Source organism: Apteryx rowi, unplaced genomic scaffold, assembly GCF_003343035.1.
Source record: "Apteryx rowi isolate R43461 unplaced genomic scaffold, aptRow1 scaffold_10, whole genome shotgun sequence".
Lineage (NCBI taxonomy): Eukaryota > Metazoa > Chordata > Aves > Apterygiformes > Apterygidae > Apteryx > Apteryx rowi.
The window spans coordinates 3,661,873-3,669,114 of NW_020447197.1; positions in this window are offsets into that span (position 1 = coordinate 3,661,873).

The following is a 7,242-nucleotide window of genomic DNA, read 5'->3' on the forward strand; positions in this document are numbered from 1 at the left end:
TACTTGGACTGGCCTGGTAGCGGTAGGAAGCAACGCAGAATAACACACCCTGATAACTAGTATTTTAAGGAAAACGTACACAGCTATCTCTACTTAAACATGAGCTGCAATTTAGGTAATGCCGTTTTGATTTTGTTTTTGCCGGAACGGGTGGACATTTTTTTGTAATTTTTTTTTTTTTTTAACTTACACTGGCCGCTGCATTTGTTAACTGTATGCGTAGGACTATTTTGTATATATAAAAAAATAATAATTTGCTAGTGTAAGCTACGTGAGCCAGATCCACAGGATAAATCAGCTAGCATAAATCAGCACCTCCGCAATATCGGCAGTGGATGCTCTGCAAGCGTTGCTTGAAGTCAGCAGAACGATGCCCGGAGAAAAATCTGGTAGTCTATCTTTTAATAAATTAAGGTTGCCTTGGGAACCTTCAAATTATGATAATAATGAACGAATCACCGTACAGCCCTTGCGTTTGGGCCTCGGGAGTAAACACGCGCCTCATTCATCTTACTACTAGGTTTCTCCGCGAGAGGAAACGAACTGACACAACCACTTACTTATTTTGTCACCCAGAAAAGCAGTTACCTCGGCTGTTCGCTAAACACCCGGGGGTGAGCGGCAGGAGAAGGACTTCAGAAATGCCTTTTGCTTCACAGGTTAGAGCAAGGAAGCGCACGCTGGCTTCGACCTAAACCTCTGATCCCGACCAGTGTTTGCTGTTTTAACACAGAGCTGGATTCTGCTGCTTTCAGTGGCAGCCAGATACGTGAACTGCTCCAGCATTTACTGGAATACTTTGGTTTGGCTCATTCGCAAATCATCCGCTTCAGCACGGAACTGAAAATATTTCTACAGAACTTTTGTCCGGTTTTCTTCTGTACTTAATTCAGAAATTGTCTTCCCGATACAAAAAGCTGGGTAGTGCAAAACCATTCCCTGCATATCCAAATGCCCCCAAAATTGGCGAAAAGACTTTGGCAGCTTTACAAACAGCCCAGGCTTTATATCTAAGCACAGGATTGACTCATGTCCTCAAACTCTCTAGCAATTTAGTCTATTAAGAAGTTAAAATTGTTAAAAAAAAAAAAAGTTATTTTAGGTGCTTATTTGAAAGAAAAAAAAACATTTGAACTGTGAAAAATAAATCAGATATATTGGTGGCAGAGAACCCGCCGTATGGCTAAGAAATGATTTATATAACCCAGTAGTCATGCTCTGCTGAAAAGGACTGGAAGGAAACTGCGGAAATGTGGGAAACTACACAAACTGAGAGCTGACATTAAGACAAACTGCCTATTAYACCCAGCTTTTTTTGCTTCATGTCACTCTTCAGCTCCCAATATATAATATCATGCCGACTCGTTTAGGGAATGCTTCTGGGCATTATTTTCTTTCTTATCTAAATATACATATTCTTGGTCTCTGCATGCAGAGCATAGCCCAACTGGGATCATACTGAATAATCATATTTTATTTCTGAATAATCCAAAGCCATGCTTGCCTGATATTATCCTGGGGAGAGACTATAAAGCCGTATCAGACAGGGCACATTTGAAGATGAATAGAAAGATATATCAACTTCCGTCGGTAGATTTGCACCCGGAATCATCCTTTTCATCTCACTTCTTTATGCCAAATGGTGAATGTAGCAAATTTTTATTTGTGGGTGTAGGTTGCAGCAGCATACAAATTTTGTAATTTTTGTACATATATTTTATATAAAACATTTTTACTAAACAATTATTTAGTCCTGCAGTGATTACTGGTGTCATTCTGTGGCTCCCATAACAACAACCCCGTCTGAAATCTTTCCTCTGACAACTGGCTGGTATCAGGTATGTTCCATTAAACACCACCGGGTGCAAGGGGCTGCACCGGCTGCGATGCGAAGGGCACAGCACAAGCGCTTGGGCGATGTTAGCTCAGGAACGAGCGGCTCCCTGACCCTAGGTGGTGAGCAGCGCCTGGAAGCGCGGCACCGAAGGAGATGCTGAGAATGATTTCACCACCAGAGACCACACAACGCTGAGCACTTCCCTCGAGGTCTCCTCACCTTTCTGGGCTTTGGTAACAACTCAAGCACTGGAAAATCTATTTAGTATGGAGACATCTCCTCCTTACCATTACCCAACTATAGCAGAGGATATACCGAATCCATAGGGACGATGACCATTTACGTACATCTTGTGAAGTGGGAGTCAACTGGAGGTCCCACGTTGCTGGTTTAAGCACTGTGCACGCGTACGTTTAACAGAGGGACAGTTGCCTCCCTATTGGACATGTAATCTAAGCACGTTTACCCCTGTGCTTGTGCTAGGTTTAATTTGGACTAGACGGGCACGTCTCAAGCCACAGCAAGCAGGCGAGTAGGTCCATGCGTGCGGCTCTCCACCCCCGTGGGAACCGGGGTGCCGTCAGCTGGGGGGGACCAGCCCTGCACGCCTTCCACACGGAGTGCTTTTATTTCGGCAGACGGGGTCTCTTCTCTGGCGTTTCCATGGGAAAGAGGGCATATCAGCCAACGTGCCTTTATTGTACCTTGCACTACTGCATAGAAACAGACTTCTATTTTTTGCTTCTCTTTGTAAACGTCGTTATTATTGTTTGTATTACAGCAGTATTCGCTTGCCCAAACAGGATCAGGGACGTATTTTGCTGTACACTAGCTAAAAAGCCTGATTTAGACACTGAGATTTTGAGATTCACATTTTTAGGTTTTGGCTGACATCTAAATGTTAGGGTTTAAGAAAGACTGAATGTAAGGATCAATATAACAGAAAAAAACATACTGAGACAAGATCTGCATCTCCCTTCAGTATCAGAAATGGTAGATAGATTTGGATGATCTTCAGGTCTGATCCAAACTTTCATAGGTTGGGGGGTTTTATACATTGTTACACAGAAGTCTACAACCTTTCCATCAGAATTATCCATAATGCTGTTCTCCAGAACTTTTCTCCTTTCCTTCATATTAAAAGACTGAAATTGCGTGCTATGTTACATGTTAAAAATCGTACACTGTCCTCTGATGAACAGGGCACCGTATTTAATTGCTTGACCGCCACATCACAGCTGCCTTGTAATACCAGGCTGTTTCCCGAGACATTTGTAACCAGAAGCTATAGAGACATTCCCATTAATTTCTTCTGAAAGTTTTAGGGGTGACATCAAGTTGGGACACCGGCCCATGACAGGAACACTGTAGATGGAGCTGCAGCTTGGGGCAGAAGCCCGTCGTTTAAGCAGTTTCCCATTTTTGTGGGCTGTTCTATCATTAATAAACTAATAAAATTCAAACTGCTTTTCTTTGGCACACATAAGCCTTTTGCACTGAACACATGACGCAGATAACACTTGGAGCATTAGCAAACATTAGGGAATCCAAAGTTGTTCAAGCTGCCTTTTAGAAACCAGCAATCTGAGCACAGCAGAACCCAAGACACAAACTCCTCTTTAAGATACTTCTAGTTTGGTCTGATATGACTTCTTCAGCTCGTATTATTCTCAATTTGTATTGAGTCATCCACATTTATCCCATACAACTACAGGGTGAAGACAAAGTGGATTAACTGCTGATGAATTCAGCCAAGTTAACACTTCCCATTTAACGTCGGAGACAGAAGTACCAAAAAGAAAATAAGACCAGGAATAATTAATTATCCAACCCCATCCCACGTGTTCTGGCACTAGCACAACTCGGATCATAAGGAATACTAATAAATACACACAAGTCAGGTGAACATCTCCATCCCTTGTCGGTATAACTCTTTTGTTTTAAAGTTCGTTGTTCTGCGAATCACTGGAAAGGTGTCTGCTGCCTCCAGAACCACAGCCAGGGTGACATTAAGCCTGAAACTGCAGATCTTACTTAACAAGAATGTCCAATGACACTCAAAAACACGCAGAATAAACCTTCTACTACTCTCGTGCTATAAATTATTTAAAAAACTCTACATACTTTTAACTGAGGGCAAACCTATCTGTGACCACTGAACCATGTTCTCTCTCTGCTTAAAGAACAGGTAACGAAGAGAGAAGCTAATACAACGGTGCAACCTGGTAGCGTAACAGACTGAAACTGGGTGAAAAGGTGAATCTAAGATGGATGCCTCTTTGAATTAGTGGTGTTAGAACAAAGCCTCGCCGATTAATTAACACTATTTTGAAGTCTGCTTGCAGATATTTACTTCCATATAAACAACTGCAATGTGATTTGAGCACATTCTGGTTTTTAGATTAAGTCAGATTACCACTATTTCCTCCGCAGTATTCACTTGCGATACTTATTGAACTGTAACCTTTGAAAGCATACACCAGATGCTACCTTCTGTTCTTAAAATACAACATCTATAATAAAAGTCGAAACATCTTCTGCCCCTGGATATAATCAAATAATTGCATTTGCTGTTCTGCGAATTGTTGGAGATGCATCATTTTTACATGGGAGATCTCTCCCTTGAAGTCTGGTTTCCACTTCCTCCATCTCTCCACAATAAAACCATAATCATTCTATATTCAAACCTTTCAGCTATTTCCATGACAACAAACAACAAGAATTAAAACTTTATTGGATGAAAGAAAATGGAAAGAGTGGAACATAGGAGAGATATTTCAAAACACCGTAAATAGAAATGCTCTTCAAACTTATCTCTTAGAGCCTGATAGAGCCTCACTGTTGCACAAGAGAAACACCAATATTTTAAGAGTTCCATGAAAGGTAAATATCTATTATAATTTTTTTTGTTGTTGGAATATCTGTTTTGGTCATACATCTAATTAGTGGATAGAACTGTGAACAAAAAGTGATTAACTTCTGCCTCTTTCTCTCCTTTTCTCTCCTTCCCACAACATCAGTAACTTCACTCTTTTCTGTTGTTAAGGCAACATAAAAATACTGTCCTTGCAGCCGAGAGCAGGTAGCTGACTGTCTGGATCGTACAGCCATCTCCTATCACAGCTAACGACAAGGTTATCCACCACTGTCTTTCACAAATCCGAAGCAGATGCACGAATTCATTTTTAATGCAAAGTTAGTGGGATTTCACTTCTTTATACCCTATCAAAATTTGGTCTGCAATTGCCAACGAATCAGAAAACCAGAACTACTTTTCTTCTCCCTCTCAGCTGACTCTTTTCCTGGCCCCGGCCCCACGAAGGAAGAGCACCTGGAGAAGTCCTCGGGTCGGGCTACCCATTAAACAACGAAGTGATTGATGCTGTTGGATTCAAAGTTAGACCGGAACTTCTCATCCCCAGGGGTCATCATTCGACACATCACACTCGCAATTAAATAAATGTAATAAGTAATTCCTTACATCACAAAACCAAGCCATCAGGAGTATGCAAGTCTGGTGCTTCCTCACTCCTGGCTACTTGATTTTGCTACATACATCTCAGTTCAAGTATTATTTTAGTAAGGAGTCAAAAATTTTCTGAAGATTAAAAAGAAAGCTTTGCTCACCCTGGGGAAAGGGAAAGGGAAATGGCCTTTTTTGACAAGATATAGCTCCTCAAAAACCAGAAGAATTTCATGAGAATGAAGAACATTCACTGCAAAGAAAAGTCACATTTGTAGCCACAGACCATTCTCTCTGGCAAATATCAAAGTCCTGCAGCTAATGCCACTGGTCTGAGGATATATCAGGAAAAAGAGTGAAAGAATTCTTTATAATAATGCAAAGCATTTGGCAAATGCAGAAGCAATTACCAGCTTCTCCGTAACATAACGCAGTGTGATGTAAATTAAATTGTATTGTACACAAAATTGTAATATGACATAACTGTACATTGGTGGCACATAGCTTCTGGTTTTTCTTTGAAAACATGTAAAGCAATTATACAGGCAACTGGATAAACAGAAAGTGAGAAGCATATAAGCTTCTTTCTTCTTCTCAGCTGCAATTAATTTGTAGTCATCCCCCATAAAAATTTATCACCTGTTGAGCAACTTGCTACAAAACTGACTCACAGTTTGAGAACAGGAATGAGGAATACTGGCTCCAACCAAGCTGCAAAATACATCATCCAAACCGGGATAGGGACAAGACACTAAGGCTAATGCTTGTGTTATTATGAAAAGCACTGTGAAAGTGCTCATCACCAACAGGCACGTCCAGAGCAACACCGCATCGTGTCACACCACGCTTATGCGCAGTCCACAAATAAAGCAACTAGCAATACTAGCAGATGGCGCGCGCACACGTATGCGAGTGCGTATGCGAGAGCATCCATCCTCTGGAAAAAAACAGCAGAAAGCGCTGGTTCCCAGCTGGCTGAGGCCAGATGCCCAGGGAGGTTCAGCGCAGGGGTGGCTGCCCCTTGGGAGACGGGGCGCAGGGGCGAGGGAGCGGGGCCGTCTCTCCGGTGAAGGCAGCAGTGAAAAAAAGACTGTGCCCTACCTTGCTCTCTTTAGCCCTCTTGCAGGGGCCAGTTGGAAAGAAAAGAAGGAAAGATCCCCTCTTTACAAGTGTTTTGGGCATCACGTCACTGTCCCAGAGCTCGACTTACGCTTCTCCCCCCTTAGCTAATGCTTCTAGGGTACAACATTATCCGGAAGCAGCAGGTAGGAGCCTGCAGCTGGGGAAACACGCAGCTGTAATGCACAGAGCTGGAAAGGGCAGAGCACAGGGTGGCAGAAACATAACGAAACAAAATTTAATTGCAGGTAAATCGCAGAGAAGAGGGCGATCACTGCGGCTTCACTGAAGTGTAGCCCTGCCATGTTCTTGGGTACGCCTGCCAAGATCCAAGGGCAGAACAAAGGCACAAAAAGGGGAGGGACAGCGATTGCAGCTGTCCTTATATTTCTATAGCCATCACTAAGTTTCCAAGCGTCCTGTAGGACTGCGGGTCCCTGAAGATCCCAATGCCTTTCAGATATTTACAGTTTTGAGAGAGAGAGAAAGAGAGAGAGAGAAAGGACTTAAATTACCAATGAAATGAAGTCTCTGCTGCTCAAAGAGCGTAACCACCCTTTACACCCTCCGACGGCGACAAGTGGCAAACGCACCGGCCCGGGGCGGCCGGACAGGCAGGAGCAGCGCGGGGAGCCAGAGCGGGTTTATTAGAGCAACCGCGTGGGAAAACGCCGCGCCGCGGAGGGGGAGCCGCGCGCGGGGACGGCTGCGGGGGAAACTCCGGGCGAGAAAAGCCGCGGCGCTGCCCCACGGACCGGGCTGCTTAGGGCAAGCTCGCTCCGCGCCCCCGCGGCCGCTGACGCGCCGCCCGCCCCGGCCCTCC